Raw genomic sequence first — 21107 nt, forward strand, 5'->3', positions numbered from 1 at the left:
TGAGTTTAGTGGGATGGCTTTAAATTTCTCTCCATTTAATTTAATGTTAGCTGTCGGCTTGCTGTATATAGCTTTTATTATATTTAGGTATGACCCTTTTATCCCTAATCTCTTCAATACTTTTATCATAAAGGGGTGTTGAATTTTGTCAAATGTTTTTCAGCATCTAATGAAATGATCATATGGTTTTTTTCTCTCAGTTTATTTATATGCTGGATTACATTGATAGATTTTCGTATGTTGAACCAGCCCTGCATCCCTGGGATGAAGCCTACTTGATCATAATGGATAATTTTTCGGATGTGTTCTTGGATTCGATTTTCCAGTATTTTGTTGAGGATTTTTGCATTGATATTCATGAGTGAGATTGGCCTGTAGTTCTCTTTCCTGGTTGAGTCTTTGAGTGGTTTTGGTATCAGAGTAATTGTGGCTTCATAAAAGGAATTTGGTAATGACCCTTCTGTTTCTATATTGTGGAATACATTAAGGAGTATACGTATTAGGTCTTCTTGGAAGTTCTGGTAGAATTCTGCATTGAAACCATCTGGCCTTTGAGCTGTGACTCTTCTCCTTCTTCTATCCCTATTATTCTTAGGTTTGGTCTTTTTATTGTGTCCCATATTTCTTGAATATTTTGTGATGAGAGTTTGTTGGACTTGCTGTTTTCTTTGATCAGAGTGTTTATTTTCTCTATGGTATCTTCAGAATCTGAGATTCTTTCTTCTATCTCTTGTATAATGTTGGTTATGCTTGTTTCTGTAGACTCTGTTTGTTTACTTATATTTTCCATGTCCAGCCGGCCCTCTGTTTGTGTTTTCTTCTTTGCCTCCATTTCAGTTTTCAAGTCTTGCACCGTTTCCATTATCTGTTTGATTGTTTTTCCTTGTTTTTCTAGGGTATCATTCACTGATTTATTCAGTTCTTCAAACTTTCTGTTATATTTCTCATCCATTTCTATAAGGGCGTTTTTTACATGCTGTTAATGGGCATCAATCACTTTCATGAAGTCAGTCTTTTCTACTTCTTCTTGATTAAGGTGTTCATGTCCTCCCGTTGTGTGGTCGCTGGTTTCTGGTGGCTTCATGTTGCTTTTCAGCTTGTTGAATTCTTGCCTGGGCGTCTTACCCATCTCTTCTTCCAAATGCTCCCTTATGGATCTTCTTTACCGGATCAGGTCTCCTTGCCTTCCCAATGCTGGCTCTCCCCAACATTGTCTCTCCCCAACACTGGGTCTCCCCAATGCTGGGTCTCCCCAACGCTGGGTCTCCTGGTGCCTAGAGATCAGGCCTCCGTGCTGGTGGGCAGGTCACAATCAAAGCGCCTACCCTGCTTGGTGCAGGCAGGCCATAGAAACAAAGAGACTCCCGCCCACTTGGGTGCCCCTAGGATTCGGACCCAGTGCCCAGACTGGCTGGGCTGGGTGATGTTATGTGCAGAAAGAGGGCGGTGGGGCAAAGTGGGGAGGGTTCTGGATGGAAGCTGGGTGGGCTAGGAAGAAAAAGGAGGTTTGCAGGGAGTGGAGTCCCTGCAGAGAGCTCAAGAAGGATAGGGGGCCAAGGAACCTCTGAACTCCCCTTCCCGGGTTGGCGCCTCAGGGCCAGAAACTCACCCCAATGCTGGGTCTCCTGGCACCGAGAGATCAGGCCTCCGTGCTCGTGGGCAGGTCGCAAAGCGCCTACCCTGCTTGGTGCAGGCAGGCCATAGAAACAAAGAGATTCCCACCCGCTTGGGTGCCCCTAGGATTCGGACCCAGTGCCCAGACAGGCTGGGCTGGGTGATGTTATGTGCAGAAAGAGCTCAATTTCCTTCTTCAATGCCTTAAAGTTCTTGTCAAATAGATCTTTCACTTCCTTGGTTAGAGTTACCCCAAGATATTTTATGCTGTTTGTGGCTATTGTGAATTGTGAAGCTTTTCTCATTTCCCTCTCTGCTTCCATATCCTTTGTGTATAAGAGGGCGACTGATTTTTTGGAGTCGATCTTATATCCTGCCACATTACTAAAGGTGTTTATCAACTGTAAAAGTTCTTTGGTGGAGTTTTGTGGGTCACTTATGTACACTATCATACCATCTGCAAATAATGAAAGTTTAACTTCTTCCTTTCCAATTTGAATCCCCTTGATCCCCTTATGTGGTCTTATTACTATTGCTAGAACTTCAAGCACTATATTGAAGAGGTATGGCGAGAGTGGACAGCCTTGTGTTCATGAGTTTAGTGGGATGACTTTGAGTTTCTCTCCATTTAATTTGATGTTAGCTGTCGGCTTGCTGTATATAGCTTTTATTATATTTAGGTATGCCCCTTGTATCCCTAATCTCTCCAATACTTTTATCATAAAGGGATGTTGAATTTTGTCAAATGCTTTTTCAGCATCTAATGAAATGATCATATGTTTTTTTTTCTTTCAGTTTATTTTTATGATGGATTACATTGATAGATTTTTATATGTTGAACCAGCCCTGCATCTCTGGGATGAAGCCTACTTGATCATAATGGATAATTTTTCTAATGTGCTCTTGGATTCGGTTTGCCAGGATTTTGTTGAGGATTTTTGCCTCGATGTTCATGAGTGAGATTGGCCTATAATTCTCTTTCTTGGTTGAGTCTTTGTGCGGTGTTGGTATCAGAGTAACTGTAGCTTCATAAAAGGAATTTGGCAATGCCCCTTCTGTTTCTATATTGTGAAATACATTAAGGAATATAGGTATTATGTCTTCTTGGAAGTTCTGGTAGAAATCTGCATTGAAACCATCTGGTCCTGGGCTTTTTTTGGTAGGGAGGTTTTTGATAACAGCTTCTAATTCTTCACGACTAACAGGTCTATTTTGATTGTTCACCTGTTCCTGGTTTAACTTTGGTATATGGTATTTATCTTAAAAAGTGTTCATTTCCTTTACATTTTCCAATTTTGTGGCATACAGGATTTTGTAGTGAGATCTAATGATTCTCTGAATTTCCTCTGTGTCTGTAGTTATATCCCCCTTTTCATTTCTGATCTTATTAATTTGCAAATTCTCTCTCTGCCATTTGATTAGTTTGAATAGGGGTTTGTCAATCTTGTTGATCTTCTCCAGGAACCAGCTTTTTTTTCATTGATTCTTTGTATTGTGTTCTGTGTTTCTATTTTGTTGATTTCAGCCCTCAGTTTGATTATTTCCAGTCTTCTACTCCTTCTAGGTGAGTCTGCTTCTTTTTTTTTCTAGAGCTTTCAGGTGGGCTGTTAAGTCTCCAATATGTGCTTTCTCTATTTTATTTAAGTGGGCACTTAGTGCTATGAACTTTCCTCTTAGGACTGCTTTCATAATGTCCCATAAGTTTGAGTATGTTGTTAATTTATTTTCATTGAATTCCAGGAAGACTTTTATTTCTTTCTTTATTTCTTCCCTAATCCAGTTATTGTTCAGTAGTTGCCTGTTCCGTTTCCATGAATTTGTTGGCTTTCTGGGGGTAGCATTGTTGTTGAATTCTAACTTTAATCCGTGGTGATCTGATAAGACACAGGTGGTTACTAATATTTTTTTGTAACTGTGGATGCTTGCTTTGTTACCGACTATGTGGTCGATTTTCGAGAATGTTCTATGAGCTGCAGAGAAGAAGTTATATTCATTCCTATTTGAATGGAATGTTCTATATAGTGCCCAGACAGGCTGGGCTGGGTGATGTTATGTGCCGAAAGATGGCAGGGGGTCCGAAGTTGGGAGGGTTCTGGATGCAAGCTGGGTGGGATAGGAAGAAAGAGGCAGTATGCAGGGAGTAGAGGCCCTGCAGAGAGCCCCATATTCTTTTTTTTTTGAAGCTATAGTTATTGGTAGTTTCCTATGTGGCAATGTTTGTCTCCACACATATTCACATATGGCCAACATTAACTGACCCTCTACATGTCATGAAGTGGTGAGAAACTTACATTGGTGAGGATATTGCAGAGACATGAAGGGAAAATAGCAGAGAGGTGTGATCATATTTAATTATATACAGGCAGAGTACACAATTCCTTAAAATAAATACCTGCTTAATAACTGAATGGTTTAAAGACAAAGCAAATCTCCAAAAAAAAATGCATAAGTAAGATTTTGCTAAATGTCATATACAGGGGGCCGTCAAGGCAACCCTCAGTAAAAATAATGCTACTGAAGGTGTAATACACATTATCACAGGGGATACACTGCAGTAACATGATAAATTCAGCTTGGGACAGCACAAAACTAGATACACACAGAGAGACAGAGAGAGAGGGAGAGGGAGAGAGAGAGAGAGAGAGAGAAAGAGAGAGAGAGAGAGAGAGAGAGAGGGGGGGGGGGAGAGAGAGAATTCCTTAGTGGAGATGTACACAGAATAAAATGTGCATGATCATTCATTGTATTGTTGTGCTGGCTTAGTGACACAAATGGAGAACTCTTGATAGTCTGTGCTTATTATTTGGGCTCTGCTCAATAAAGAGGTACCAGGAAGAGAAATACAAGATACTGGTTGAAGAGTTGATGAGGATTTGGGATTCCCATCAGTAAGAACTTTTAGAAGGAGGAGGTATGTTCCTGGACCACTTAGGCCTATGTGACAATTGTAGGATCTCTAGAGGAGACATATGACAATAACCATGAATTATTATATTTTATGAATTTTTTAAAAGCACATCTAATTAACATTTCTTGAATATCTTCTGTCCTAGGTATAACCCCAGAAGCACAGACATTAAGGGCAACATTGAATAAATGGGACCTACTGAAACTGAGAAGCTTCTGTAAAGCAAAGGACACTGTCAATAGGACAAAAAGGCAACCCACTGACTGGGAGAAGATCTTCACCAACCCTGCAACAGACAAAGGTCTGATCTCCAAAATATATAAAGAACTCAAGAAACTAGACGTTAAAATGCTAATTAACCCAATTAAAAAATGGGGCACTGATCTGAACAGAGAATTCTCAACAGAAGAAGTTCAAATTGCCAAAAGACACTTAAGGTCATGCTCAACCTCCTTAGCGATCAGGGAAATGCAAATCAAAACAACTTTGAGATATCATCTTACACCTGTCAGAATGGCTAAAATAAAAAAAAAAAACACCAATGATAGCCTCTGCTGGAGAGGTTGTGGAGGAAGGGGTTCCCTCATCCATTGCTGGTGGGAATGCAAGCTTGTGCAACCACTTTGGAAATCAGTGTTTCGGTTTCTCAGGAAATTTCCGATCAACCTACCCCTGGACCCAGCAATACCACTCTTGGGAATATACCCAAGAGATGCCCGATCATCTGACAAGGGCATTTGTTCAACTATGTTCATAGCAGCATTATTTGTAATAGCCAGAACCTGGAAACAACCTAGATGTCCTTCAATGGAAGAATGGATGAAGAAAGTGTGGAATATATACACATTAGAGTACCACTCAGCGGTAAAAAACAATGACTTCTCAAATTTTGCATTCAAATGGATAGAAATAGAAAATACTATCCTGAGTGAGGTAACACAGACCCAAAAAGATGAACATGGGATGTCCTCACTCATAATTGGTTTCTAGCCTTAAATAAAGGTCAGTGAGTCTATAATTGGATAACCTAAAGAAGCTAAATAATAAGGTGAACCCAAAGAAAGACATATAGCTATCCTCTTGGGTAGGGGAAGTACACAAGATTGCCAGGCAAAAATCGGGATCTTAAGGGTGGGGGGAAGGGGGTAAGGAGAGATGGGAAGAGAAAAGTGAGAAGGGTAGGATGGGGAGAACTTGGGGTAACGGGATGATTGGGATAAACTAAGGTTGGATAGGTGAGCAGGGAAGCACATATCTTAATTAAGGGAGTCATCTTAGGGTTGGGAAGAGACTTGGACCTAGACGGGCTTCCAGGTGTGCAAGGCAAGGTCCCCAGTTAGTTCCTGGGGCATCTGAAGATAGGAAACCTGAAATGATCCTATCCTATAGCCATACTGATTAATATTTTGCATATCACCATAGAACCTTCATCTGGCGATGGATGGAGATAGAGACAGAGACCCACACTGCAGTACTGGACTGAGCTCCCAAAGTCCCAATGAGGAACAGAAGGAGGGAGAAGATGAGCAAGGAAGTCAGGACCAAGAGGGGTGCACCCACCCATGGAGACAGTGGGGCTGATCTATTGGGAGCTCACCAAGGCCAGCTGGACTGTGACTGAAAAAGCAGGGGATAAAACCGGACTCTCTGCATATGGCGGACAAGGAGGGCTGCTGAGAAGCCAAGGACAATGGCACTGGGTTTTGATCCTACTTCATGTTCTGGCTGTGTGGGGGCCTAGCCAGTTTGGATGTTCACCTTCCTAGACCAGGATGGGGTGGGGGGGAGGACTTTGGACTTTCCACAGGGCAAGGAACCCTGACTGTTCTTCAGACATGAGAGGGAGGGGGAGAGGAGTGGGGGGAGAGGGTGAGCAGTGGGGGGCCGGGGAGAGGAATGGGGGGGAGGAGTGGGAGGCTGGGAGGAGGCAGAAATTGTTTTTTCTCAATAAAACAAAAAGAAAGTTAAAAAAAAGATAGTGGGAAGCAAAGATCATTCATACCATAGGTTCCCCACCATAGAAGACACAGGTGGTTGCCCAGGAAAGCTAAAGGCAAACAAGCTATGAGCATAGAAAATTATAAAAATTATAAAATCCATTATACATTTTTCAGTTAGCATTCCTCTAAGGAGGAAAAAGCCAGGAAAAATCATCAAGAAACTTAAATATTTCAGTATATAAACCTCAAAGTGACTAGTAAACTTGTATGATGAAATATTGATGGGAACATCGGGGAGAAATGAAGGTATTACTATCTTAGAGTACAATGGTTTCACTAGTGTTTACTCACAAGACAGCTATTTTGATGTACATCAAGATATACATTAGTTATCAGAGATTGTAGCATGCTGAAAATACCTCAGTAGATTTCTTCTTAAAATTCTGTTCCCTTTTTTATTTTATTAAAAATTTCTGCTTCCTCCCCGCCTCCCTTTTCTCTCCACCTCCCCCCACTTCCCACTCCCCTTTTCCTCCCTCTCCAGTCCAAAGACCAGTCAGGGTTCTCTGCCCTGTGGGCAGTTCAAGATCGTCCCCCATCCATCCAGGTCTAGGTAGGCTAGGCTTCCTACAAAGCGAGTACATGAGGTAGGATCAAAATCAAGTGCCATTGTCCTTGGCTTCTCAGCAGCCCTCATTGTCCCCCATATTTAGAGAGTCCGGTTTTATCCCATGCTTTTTCAGTCTCAGTCCAGCTGGCCTTGGTGAGCTCCCAATAGATCAGCCTCACCGTCTCAGTGAGTTGGTGCCCCCCTCATGGTATTGACATTCTTGCTCATGTTCTTCCTCCTTCAGTTCCTCATTTGTACCTTGGGAGCTCAGTCGATTGCTCCAATATGGGTCTCTGTCTCTATCTCCATCCATTGCCAGATGAAGGTTCTATGGTGATATGCAAGATATTCAGTAGTATGGCTATAGGATCGGGCCATTTCAGCCTCTCTCTCTTCAGCTGCCCAAGGACCTAGTTGGGGGCATCTCTCTGGACCCCTGGGAACTCCTCTAGAGTCAAGGCTCTTGCCAACCCTAAAATGGCTCCCTTAATTAAGATATATACTTCCCTGCTCCCATATCTATCCTTCCATTATCCCAAACATCCCATTCCCCCATGCTCTCCCCATCCTCCTGTTCTCACTTTTCTCTCCCCATCTCCCCTTTCCCCCATTCCACCCCACCCCCAAGTTCCCAATTTTTGCCCAGCAATCTTGTCTACTTCCAATATCCAGGAGGATAACTGTATGTTTTTCTTTGGGTTCACCTTTTATTTATCTTCTCTAGGATTGCGAATAATAGGCTCAATGTCCTATATTTATGGCTAAAAACCAATTATGAGTGAGTACATCCCATGTTCATCTTTTTGGGTCTGGGATACTACTTTTATTCACAGACAAGCTCAATGCTAATGACACATAGAATAAGGACCATAGGGCTGTGAGTTCCATGGAACCCTGCTTCACAGCCTGCTCCAATACTGACGGGACCTAAGAGAACCTTCATCCAATAGCAGATGGAAACAGAGGCAATGACCCACATTGGAACACTGGACTGAGCTCTCAAGATCCAGCTGAAGAGTGGAAGGAGTCAGAGTATGAGCAAGGAATTCAGTAGTATGAAGGATTCACCCACTGAGACAGTTTGCCTGAGCTAATGGTAGCTCACCAAATCCAACTGGACGGGGAGTGAATGAGCATGGGAACAAGTCCTTCTGAATGTGGGTGACAGTTGTGGAAGACTGACGAGCCACTGATCGTGACACTGGCCCTTGTCTCTACTGCATGTACTGGCTTCTTGGAATCCTATTCTATTTGGGTGTATACCTTGCTCAACCTAGATGTAGTAGAAAGGACACTGGACTTTCCTGTTAGAGGGAGTGGCAGCCCCTTGTTTGTCCCTGTTGCCTGGCTGGCTTACACCCGAAAAAATCACACAGAACCTGTATTAATTAAAACACTGCTTGGCCATTGGTTTTAGCCTCCTATTGGCTAACTCTCACATCTTGATTTAACTCATTTCAATTAATCTGTGTTCACCACGAGGTCATGGCTTACCAGGAAAGATTTAGCATGTCTGACCTGGCATCTCCATGGTGGCTCTCTGTCTGCTTTCTTCCTCCCAGAATTCAGTTCCATCTTCTTTGCCTACCTAAGTTTTGCCCTATCAGGCCAAGTAGTTTCTTTAAGGATTAACCAATAAAACGTGTACATAAACAGAAGGACCTCCTACACCACAATATGATGGAGGATAGTTCACAACATACAAGCCTTTCCCCAAATCCCTGAATGCTGCAAATCGGGATATCTGACATTCAGATCAAAGATCTATGACACAGATATCATTGCAGAGACCACAAAACATATTTGAAAGTAAATCAGTGTAAGTAAGAAGTCTGTGGAGGAAACAATAGAGAGAGAAATGTATCCACATGATAAAATTAAAATCCTATAAAATTTTAAAATGTGTTTGAATACCTTGGTAGAAGTAGGTTACTTTATTTTATTCAAAAACAAATTGATTACATACCCGGGACTTGAGAAAACCAGAATAGATCCTAAGACTTACAAATTACAATGTGATTTAACAGCATTTCCTGAAAAGGACTTGAGCTTCAAGGACACCGTAAGCAGGATGTTAGCCAAGAACATCCTGCAGGCTCCTGAAGCTCAGCTGCTATCTCTAGATGCCTTGGTTCCATGGTATAAATACCAGAGTATAGCAAAGATCAACAATGAAATAGATGTTCAAGTTTCATGTGAGGATAATAGAGAGATAAAGGAAATCAAGGTTAATGGTTTATAGGTCCTACCAGGGTGTTCCTGCATAATCTGTTGTCTCTTACTAAAATCCTAAATTCTACTCTAGCTGGAGAATTAACTGAAGCTCTGTTACAAATCTAGGGACCTCACTCCCATTGATCTCTGAATCTCTTCCAAATTGATCCTGGTACCCACAGAATAGCCGTATCTGCCCTGTTTGTTGCTATATTGTTCATAGGAGATCACGAATTGTGTAGAAAAATAAACATTACAGTGGAAAACAGGACTTCAAAAATATTCAGATGCATTAAAAATTAGTAAAAACTAAGTTCTAGAATGTTGCAATGGTGAGACTCTAATGGTTCTTAGTCCTACCTGCTGGCCATGAGCTCTCTTTAAGAAGGTTTTATACCGGTTCACACTGGAGTTCCATCACAGTGTCTCTGGTAGAGTAGAATATGGGTTTGTTCTCAGTCTGCAGACTGTTCAGTTTTAAGAAAACTTGGCCTTTGGAGATGTCTTGCGGATGGTGATCTACAATTTGAGAACTGAATTATAATCAGTGTTTTCATTATTCCATTTTATTCCCATTAGCTCCAGACCCTTTCCTGGAGACTGGTGTACCAGTGTTCATGACAGCTGTTTAATGAAAACACAGAGTCAGTGCAGGTGAGAGACAGGGTCTTGGTCTGCTGTGGTGCCTGAACCAGTTCAGGTACTGACTCCTTCACCTGGAACTGGGATAGTTCACCTGGGGAAAAGCAACATCACCATCAGTCAAATATTCCATACATGATGTACCTGGTTCTCTCTCCCTAAACTTTGAAACACTTACAGGTTGGACAGGTCAAGAGGCAGAGGAGCAGCACCAGGACAGCCATGCTTTGCTGGAGGCTCCAGTGAGAAGGAGATGGGGCCTCTCAGCTAGGGCATGGCTTTCATTCTGAACCTGAGGGCTACTTTGCATTGGGGGAGGTTCCTGAAAGGATAATGGAAGCCAGGAGGTTTCCCTTTCTTTTTCAGGTGACTGAATTTTGCTTCTGTTTCACAACTGAATGTATTGACACTATTATTTCACCATGCCCAAAAATCAAATGCAGTGTTGTCAATCATTAATGAATTTATTTCCTTGAAAAACTTTCAACACAATATATTCTAATAAGTATTTATTTCAATCATCTTTGCAGATCTTGCCCATCTCCCCGATTTCAGATTTTCATAAAAAGTCAGAGTTTTTCAAGTCCAAATAGATTAAAGACCTCAATATCAGTCCAAACACACTGAACCTAACAGAAGAGAAAGTGGGAAGTACCCTACAACAGATGGGCACAGGAGATTGTTTCCTATGAATAACCCCAGCAGCGCAGACATTAAAGGCAACATTGAATAAATGGGTCCTACTAAAACTGAGAAGCCTCTGTAAAGCAAAGGACACTGTCACTAAGACAAAAAGGCAACCTACTGACTGGGAGAAGATCCTAACCAACCCTGCAACAGACAAAGGTCTGATCTCCAAAATATATAGAGAACTCAAGAAACTAGACTTTAAAATGCTAATTAACCAAATTAAAAAATGGGGCACTGAACTGAACAGAGAATTCTCAACAGAAGAAGTTCAAATGGCCAAAAGACACTTAAGGTCATGCTCAACCTCCATAGCAATCAGGGAAATGCAAATCAAAACAACTTTGAGATATCATCTTACACCTGTCAGAATGGCTAAAATAAAAAACACCAATGATAGCCTTTGCTGGAGAGACTGTGGAGGAAGGGGTAACCTCATCCATTGTTCGTGGGAATACAATCTTGTGCAACCACTTTGGAAATCAGTGTTTCGGTTTCTCAGGAAATTCGGGATCAACCAACCCCTGGACCCAGCAATACCACTCTTGGGAATATACCCAAGAGATGCCCTATCATATGACAAAAGCACTTGTTCAACTATGTTCATAGCAGTATTATTTGTAATAGCCAGAACCTGGAAACAACCTAGAAGCCCTTCAATGGAAGAATGGATGAAGAAAGAGTGGAATATATACACGCTAGAGTACTATGCTGCAGTAAAAAACAATGACTTCTCGAATTTTGCATGCAAATGGATGGAAATAGAAAACACTATACTGAGTGAGGTAACCCAGACCCAAAAAGATGACCACGGGATGTACTCACTCATAACTGGTTTCTAGCCATAAATAAGGGTCACGGAGTCTACAACTGGTGAACCTAAAGAAGCTAAGTAAGAAGGTGAACCCCAGGAAAAACATACAGTTATCCTCTTGGCTATGGGAAGTAGACAAAATTGCCTGGGAGAAAATAGGGATCTTGGGGGTGGGGTGGGATGGGGGTAAGGGGAGATGGGGAGAGAAAAGTGAGAAGGGGAGGATGGGGGGAACTTGGGGAAACAGGATGATTGGGATAAAGGAAGGTTGGACAGGGGAGCACGGAACCACAATTCTTATTTAAGGGAGCCACCTTAGGGTTGGCAAGAGACTTGAACCTAGAGTGGCTCCCAGGAGCCCAAGGAGATTTCCCCAGTTAGTTCCTTGGGCAGCTGATGATAGGGAACCTGAAATGACCCTATCCTATAGCAATGCTGACGAATATCTTGCATATCACCATAGAACCTTCATCTGGTGATGGACGGAGATAGAGACAGAGACCCACACTGAAGCACTGGACTGAGCACCCAAGGTCCCAATGAGGAGCGGAATGAGGGAGAAGATGAGCAAGGACGTCAGGACCACGAGGGGTGCACCCACCCACTGAGACAGTGGGGCTGATCTATTGGGAGCTCACCAAGGCCATCTGGACTGTGACTGAAAAAGTGTGGGATAAAACCAGACTCTCTGAACATGGCGAACATTGAGGGCCGATGAGAAGCCAAGGACAATGGCACGAGGTTTTGATCCTACTTCATGTGCTGTCTTTGTGGGAGCCTAGCCAGTTTGGATGTTCACCTTCCTAGAAATGGACGGAGGGGGGAGGACCTTGGTCTTTCCACAGGGCAGGGAACCCTGATTGCTCTTTGGACTGGAGAGGGAGGGATAGATGAGTAGGGGGAGGAGTAGAAGGGTGGGAGGAGGGGGAGGGAAATGGGAGGCTGGGAGGAGGTGGAAACTTTTTTTTCCTTTTCTCAATAAAAAATGTCAGCGTTTTAAGAGTCATTTATGAGGACATATAAGTGTTCGTACATGAAGTATTCATTTCCATATAGACAGTTAATAGTTTAAAAATTTATAATTAGCAATACATTTTCTCTTTTAAAAATTTTTATTCAATATACATATTTGTTTTTCAAATTACAATTCTATCAATGTACAGTGATAATATTCAGGGCTCAAAGGTTGGCTCAGTAGTAAGGCATCTGCCTTCCAGTGTTAAAATCTTTGCTTGATTCACAACACTTGGCTTAGAATCTGGGTGTGATGGTATATCCTATATTCCCAGCATTGCAGGCATTATGACTGGAGATTCTGTCTGAGTATTTGTGCTCCAGGTGCACTGTGATATCCTTACTCAAAAATAAGATAAATCATCTGATAAACACACTCAAATTCCTCTCTAGCCTCCTGACACATGTACAAACTATCTACTGTGCACACACAGTCTAGCCAATTAGCACTTCTAGTCATTCAAACATTGTCCTTACTTGGCGTTGGATTCATGGTTTGTTGTTATTCAAAACTGTGCCACGGATGCTGTAGACCTTGGATGAACTACTTTTCATGTAAGCCAAGAGATGAACTCCCGTAGACTTGTTTCCTCTTCACAGCTTTCTAGCTGTCCTTCATATTGTGGGCACTTCCATTATTTTTCCAGTCATAGAGTGGCTCATTTAAGACTATGAAAGTGAGAAATGATATTTGTCTAAGTGCTTAATTCCTATTTTAAGTGAGTTTGGTTCATAAATTTAAGACATTTCATATGATCACAAAGCACTACACCACAGAGCAACAAACCTAGCTCATCCTTTTAAAACATCACATTTTTCTACAGAAAATATTTTTTGATAACTGCATTTATGCACTACTAACATATACACCAACAAACAAAATTATTTCTCCCTTGGCACCCAGCACTTATAACTGATTCTGTAAAGGATTAATTTACTACAGGGCAGTGGTGTTGCATATCTTTAATCCTAGTACTAAGGAGGCAGAGGCAGGCAGATCTCAGTGAGTTCGAGGCCAGCATGGTGTACAAGAGCTAGTTCCAAAACAGGCTTCAAAGCTACAGAGAAATCCTATCTCGAAACACAAAAACAAAAGAAAACCAAAAAAAAGAGGGTCAATTTCCTGAGCATAGATTTCAAGATTGTTGGGGTTGAGAGGATAAATCAAACCAAACAAAGAGAACAGAGGGAAGAGGACAAGGAGAAGTAGACAGAAACTTCACCCTCAGCTAGTGATTCCTATTCTGAGTCTGGACTCCATGACTTTATCTAGACTACTGTGTAGTTAAACCACAGCATGTGCTGGAATCTCACTATTCATGTTCAAATCACACACCTGAAAAAAAAGTAAAAAATGAGAGCAAACTGCACGTATGAGTAACAGTGTCTGTCACACATCAAAAAAGAGAAAGACAGGTTCTGTTGAGTTGTGTTCTCTGCCTCTGGTGCTTTGGGAATCATTGGAATCTTAAAGAATGGGAGCGGGTACACGCAGTAGGATCAAAACCTAGTGCTATTGTCCTTGGCTTCTCATCAGCCTTCATTGTCCACCATGTTCAGAGAGTCCGGTTTTATCCCATGCTTATTCAGTCCCAGTCCAGCTGGCCTTGGTGAGCTCCCAATAGATCAGCCCCACTGTCACAGTGGGTGGGTGCACCCCTTGCGGTCCTGACTTCCTTGCTCATGTTCTCCCTCCTTCTGCTCCTCATTTGGCCCTTGGGAGCTCAATACAGTGCTCCAATGTGGGTCTCTGTCTCTATCTCCATCCACCGCCAAATGAAGGTTCATGTGGGAGCCTAGCCTGTCTGGATGCTCACCTTCCTGGACCTGGATGGAGGGGGGAGGACCTTGGACTTCCCACAGGGCAGGGAATCTGGACTGCTCTTCAGAGGGAGGGGAAATGGAGTTGGGGGAGTGTTATAGGAGTGGGGATAGGAGGAGAAGAGTGGGGGGAGGTGGAGAGGAGAAGGAGGAGGGGGAGAGAAATGGGAGGAAGCGGAGGGAAATGGGAGGCGGGGAGGAGGCAGAAACTTTTTTCAACAAAATAAATAAATAAATAAATAAAAAAGAAATGTTTAGAGTTAGAGCAAATATTCTTTATCTCAAAAAGGAATACATATATTTTTGATATCACATCCTTTTGTTTTTGTATTTTTTCCTTACATTTAAAAACAATAAATAAATTGATAGTATTAAATTTAGAGTTAAATAGTTCAATGTTATTAAGTATAAAGGATTAAAGAGTTTACAACTCTTCAAAAAAAAATGGGAGCAGGAATGTCTTCAGGGGCTTCCTCAGAGGAAGAGAGTCCCTAAGCCTGAAGTCAAACCTTGAATCCCAGCCTTGCTGCTCACACGATCTCAAAAAAGTTTTCTGTGATCATATGATGGTGTGGTCACCTCTGTAATGTATATTATTTATAGATGATTAGAAAGTATACATCTCTGAAGCAAACACACAGCACACAGGCACTCAGACATATACACACAGACGTATAACAACAGAGACAATCCTTCACAAAGACACATACAAGGGCATATATATAAACATCATATATATTAACATCATATATATTAATATCATATGATACTTGAAAATATTCTTTTTCCATCTATGCTATTTATTCTACTTAAAAACAAATCACCATGCTCATTCATAATGTACTGTGATCACACTGATTCATCTATCCCACTGTCCCCTGTCTTCTTTTTTAGTTCTTTAACCCTCTGTCCTTTCCTACTCTCATGTCTCTTCTTTTCTCTCCTCCCTCCTTTCCTGATTTCCTACACCAACTCTGCTTCTTTTGTCTGCTCATCCAGAAGTGAGATTTCTGGGTCACATCTTTTTGTGTAATTCTCTGAGGGACCCCACAGTTTTCATAATGTCTTAGTAGAACAACATTCCCATTTCTGCAGCACAAGCATCCCTTCACCTCTATTTACATAAAACTTGGCCTCAGTCTTTCCTTAGATAAATTGCACTCATATCATTGGTTACAGGCAACTAATTCTTTTCGGTTTAAGAATCTCTGTGGTTATTAAAAATGTCAGCTTTATTCAATCTCTTCTGCCCAATTTCACTGGTCAAGATGAAGCAATTACAAGATGCAGGGAAGAATACTGTGTGTTCATGAGGACATCACCTCTCAACTCTGGGTTCCTGAGCTATCTGTTAACCTCCTGACTCATAACTTAGAGAAGTGAGAGAAAGGAGTTTTTCTTGGAAATGAAAATTGAACGGTTCTCTTGGATGACAGAAATCTTGTTATAACCTTTAACATGGAGTACTGATATTTAAAACTCAGTATTTATTAATTAAAATGAGAAATATATTTTGAAATATTGCCGTTTGAATCAAGGTTCTCATATAAACTAGACAAGAACTAGACCATTGGGCCAAATCACAGCATTGAATGAGAACTTTAAAAAAAACACACTATTTTAATTAGGGATATATGCTTCTGTGTGGATAGTGTAGTGATCATGGAGATAAACATATAGCAACAAGGTCCTCTAGACTTATATATGGCTCTGAGCTGCCTTCATCTTCTAGGGTTTAAAATCTTCTTTGGCTTCTTCAGGAACTGGTGCTGGTCACTAAACAGGATCATTTTGCTCTCTGTGATGATTTTCATTTTGTTTAGGTAAAAGCACATCCTAAATTTTAAAAGTAACTATAATGGGGCTGGGAAATCAAGTTTTTTGCCACATAAGAATGCTTCAGTGGGTTTTAAACACAGAACTCCAAATCCATAACTAAAAAAAGAAATGGGTGTGGCAGCCAACAAGGTGTACCATATAGGGAATATGGAGTATAAACAATCACTGGGACTCAATGGACAAGTAGACTACCTAGTCATTGAAATCCAGGCCCAGTGATAGAATTTGTGTCACAATAAGTGGTGCAGATTGTTATAAAAATTCATCATATGTCAACAGCCCCCCCCCAGACACATACACGGAGAGGAATGAGAGAGAAAGACTGAGAGAGAGAGAGAAAGAGAGAGAAAGTGGGAAAGGGAGAAAGACTGACACATAGACAGAGATAGGGAGACAAAGGAAACACTATAATAAATAAACACACACAACACAACTGGAAATAGAAATTTGAATAATCATTTGGGCACTCAAGGATTACTACACACTATACCTGTAGAGAAAATACCTAAGGGTTATATGGAGAGACAGTACAGACACAGAGAAGATGTTTGCCCAAGAGGACAACATCTCTCACTAATGTGATGTCTAATCTGTATATTGTCCTTTGGATTCACATCTCAGACAAGTGATAAAAATAAAGTTTTATTGACAAGATAAATGAAACCCAACTCTTAAATGTCACTAACAGTATTCTAAACTTTAACAGGGGGTAATAATTCAAACACAGTATTTTTTAATGAAAATAATGAACATGTTTTCTAAATATCACCATTTGAATCAAGGCCTTATATAATACACAGGAACTCTTCAAGCAAGTTTTAAGAAAATATTATATGTTTGATAACATATATTTTTCTATATGAACAATATAGTACTGATTATGGGTAGAACAGTGTTCATGTAAGTCAAAAGGGTACTGGGTTCTCAAGAATTGAAGGTGGTTATGAGCTGTCAATTGTGTTTGTCAGAAACTGGGGCTGATCCTCTACAAGAACAGTATGTTCTCTGAACCACTGAAGTGTTACTTCACTACTTGGATGAGCAATCAAAGCCTTTCCTGTCATGTTTTCTCCAGTTCTGTTCTCAAAGGCCTAAATATAACATTGAGCTGAATGAACCTGAAAGGCACTGTTTGAGTGAATGCCAGACACCAAGAAGACAAAATGACTTCTTATCAAGAGGAATCTGGGAAAACTGACTTCATGTTAAGTAACACTGAGGGGAGGTTGACCCTGACTTACACACTGTAGACTGAAATGTCTAAACAGTTATATTGGGAAGATTATTCTAACAATGAACTCTATGGATATTCACCACAGTTAATATAATATTATGTTCATCTATGGAGTGAGTTGATCTTCTGAATAATTCCCCCAAGCAATAACTGTGTAGTCACTCAACAGTGGACACATATGTGAGAAGATAATGTGGGGCATGGTAAATAAAGTTTCAAGCACCACACAGTAGTATAAGACCATTACTAAAAATACAGGCAGAAGAGAAATAAATACATTATGAACATCTCTTTGGTTATCAGGTAGATCATACTCTAGTGAGGTTACTTCATAAATATTAACTTACAAATTTTCATTTTACATTAATAAAATATAGCACCATTTGCATATATTTAAAATTTTAAGATGTAAACAATAATTTTCTGGATTTTTAATTGTACTACTATTATATTCATAACCATAATGTTAACCAATCACCTTTCCATTCCTGAATTTTTTCTAATAAATTATAATACTTTACAGATATCAGTAATTTTATTTTTTACTTAGTAAGAAAAATTTTAAAAAATCTCAGTAAACAAGTTTATAATATGAATAGTTAGAAAATGATTTAAAGTTGGAAAGGAATATATATACACACATATATATAATACATATATATATATATATATATATATATATATATATATATATATATATAAAATTTGGGGCTACCGGACACTGCTAAAATGTATTTTCACATCTGCTCTGACTGAACCAGGGTCAGCCAATTATTATGGGACCATCTTCTGGACCAATAGGAAACTGATCAGATTCATCAGTTATTTTATAAGACCTATTTACAGAAAAATCTATACATAATTTATAAATCCGCCATTTGCAGGAAATTGTTTATTTTACAATTGACACCAAATTGATGGTCAGACGGAATTAAGGAAAGAACAGCATAGGAATCTATGTGCTGTAGTCACACACTATCAGGACACATGTTATAGGAATACCTACTCCAGTGTTTTTGACCTTGAGATTGTACATGCCATGATTCTGCACTCATAACATCTAGCTATGGTTTCCTTTATAACTCCCTAGAACAATCCCTAGACAGTCAAGAACATAATAATTCAAGGGACTTTCTATGTACTCTTAATTTTTCTCTTATATTTAACATGAAGATACTTGTACTTTTTGTTTATTAATTTACTGACACTGATATGAATATATGAACAGTAATTTGGGATATAGTGTTAGAATCTTAATATCATGTCGTGGATATTTTTATAATCGTGTAAATGCTTAGAATTAGAACCTCTTGTTATTAGCTTTGGTATATTTTAGTTCTAACCAAATTGTTTAAAACTTTGCCCCTGCTCATACCTAGTACCCAGCAGTCATGAATTCTGATCCTTAGCCTGACCCTGGTTAACATGAGATTGAATAAGCTGCTTTCTGCTTTCTGTAGAATTATTCAATTCACTGTTATAAGCACTAATATCAAGATTCCAAGAATCTGGACACTTCTGTATCTATCCAAACCTTCAACACTCACTGCTGGTGTCACTGCAGCTGCCTATGATAAAACTGATGATAGAGGGGACAAGGACTGGAGCTGACATCTGGTGAAACATGCACACTGGAGCTGAGAATTTTGTGATCTGAGGGCTCAGGACATACCTGCAGAAGAACTTCTACGTTCTGGAGATTTTGAATAAGAAAACAATGAATATTAAATTTCCAAGATGTCTTGTCAAATATTAATTTAGACTACAAATATTTTTTCCATCATTTCTACAAAAAATTTCCAAAAATTACAGATTACTGTAAATTCCTAAGCAAACCTAATGAATTTATATTTAACAAGTGCCTTAACCTACATTCTCATTTTGAAATACATATTTACACACATACACACACACAGAGACACTGTATTGAATGGAATTAAATGGAAATGTATCTGTAAATTCATGGCACATAAAAACCAATGATCATTTCATTAGATGCTGAAAAAGCATTTGACAAAATTCAACATCCCTTTATGATAAAAGTATTAGAGAGATTAGGGATACAAGGGGCATACCTAAATATAATAAAAGCTATATACAGCAAGCCGACAGCTAACATCAAATTAAACGGAGAGAAACTCAAAGCCATCCCACTCTACTCAGGAACATGACAAGGCTGTCCACTCTCGCCATACATCTTCAATATAATGCTTGAAGTTCTAGCAATAGTAATAAAACAACATAAGGAGATCAAGGGGATTCAAATTGGAAAGGAAGAAGTTAAACTTTTGTTATTTGCAGATGATATGATAGTGTATATAAGCGACCCCCAAAACTCCACCAAAGAACTTTTACAGCTGATAAACACCTTTAGTAATGTGGCAGGATATAAGATCAACTCCAAAAAAATCAGTCGCCCTCTTATACACAAAGGATATGGAAGCAGAGAGGGAAATCAGAGAAGCTTCACCAATCACGATAGCCACAAACAGCATAAAATATCTTGGGGTAACTCTAACCAAGAAAGTGAAAGATCTATTTGACAAGAACTTTAAGGCGTTGAAGAAGGAAATTGAAGAGGATACCAGAAAATGGAAGGACCTCTCTTGCTCTTGGATTGGGAGGATCAAAATAGTAAAAATGGCAATTGAACCAATGGCAATTTATAGATTCAATGCAATCCCCATCAGGGTCCCACCAAAATTCTTCACAGATCTTGAGAGGACAATAATCAACTTTATATGGAAAAACAAAAAACCCAGGATTGCCAAAACAATCCTATACAATAAAGGATCTTCTGGAGGCATTACCATCCCTGACTTCAAACTCTATTACAGAGCTACAGTGATGAAAACAGTGTGGTACTGGCATAAAAACAGAGATGTCGACCAATGGAATCGTATAGAAGACCCGAATTTTAACCCACAAACCTATGAACACCTAATTTTCGATAAAGGAGCTAAAAGTATACAATGGAAGAAAGAAAGCATCTTCAACAAATGGTGCTGCCATAACTGGATGTCAACCTGTAGAAGAATGAAAATAGACCCATATCTATCACCGTGCACAAAACTCAAGTCCAAATGGATTAAAGACCTCAATATCAGTCCGAACACATTGAACCTGATAGAAGAGAAAGTGGGAAGTTCCCTACAACAGAAGGGCACAGGAGATTGCTTCCTATGTATAAACCCAGCAGCACAGACATTAAGGGCAACATTGAATAAATGGGACCTACTAAAGCTGAGAAGCTTCTGTAAAGCAAAGGACACTGTCACTAAGACAGACAGGCAACCTACTGACTGGTAGAAGATCTTAACCAACCCCGCAACAGACAAAGGTCTGATCTCCAAAATATATAGAGAACTCAGGAAACTAGACGTTAAAATGCTAATTAACCCAATTAAAAAATGGGGCGCTGAACTGAACAGAGAATTCTCAACAGAAAAAATTCAAATGGCCAAAAGACACTTAAGGTCATGCTCAACCTCCATAGCGATCAGGGAAATGCAAATCAAAACAACTTTGAGATATCATCTTATACCTGTCAGATGGCTAAAATAAAAAACACCAATGATAGTCTTTGCTCTAGAGCCTGTGGAAGAAGGGGTACCCTCATTTATTGCTGGTGGGAATGCAATCTTGTGCAACCACTTTGGAAATCATTGTTTCGGTTTCTCAGGATATTCAGGATCAACCAACCCCTGGACCCAGCAATTCCACTCCTGGGAATATACACAAGAGTGCCCTATCATATGACAAGAGCATTT

The sequence above is a fragment of the Microtus oregoni genome, unplaced genomic scaffold, assembly GCF_018167655.1.
Source record: "Microtus oregoni isolate MIOR12 unplaced genomic scaffold, Mior012 000056F_ref0000123, whole genome shotgun sequence".
NCBI classification, from domain to species: Eukaryota; Metazoa; Chordata; class Mammalia; order Rodentia; family Cricetidae; genus Microtus; species Microtus oregoni.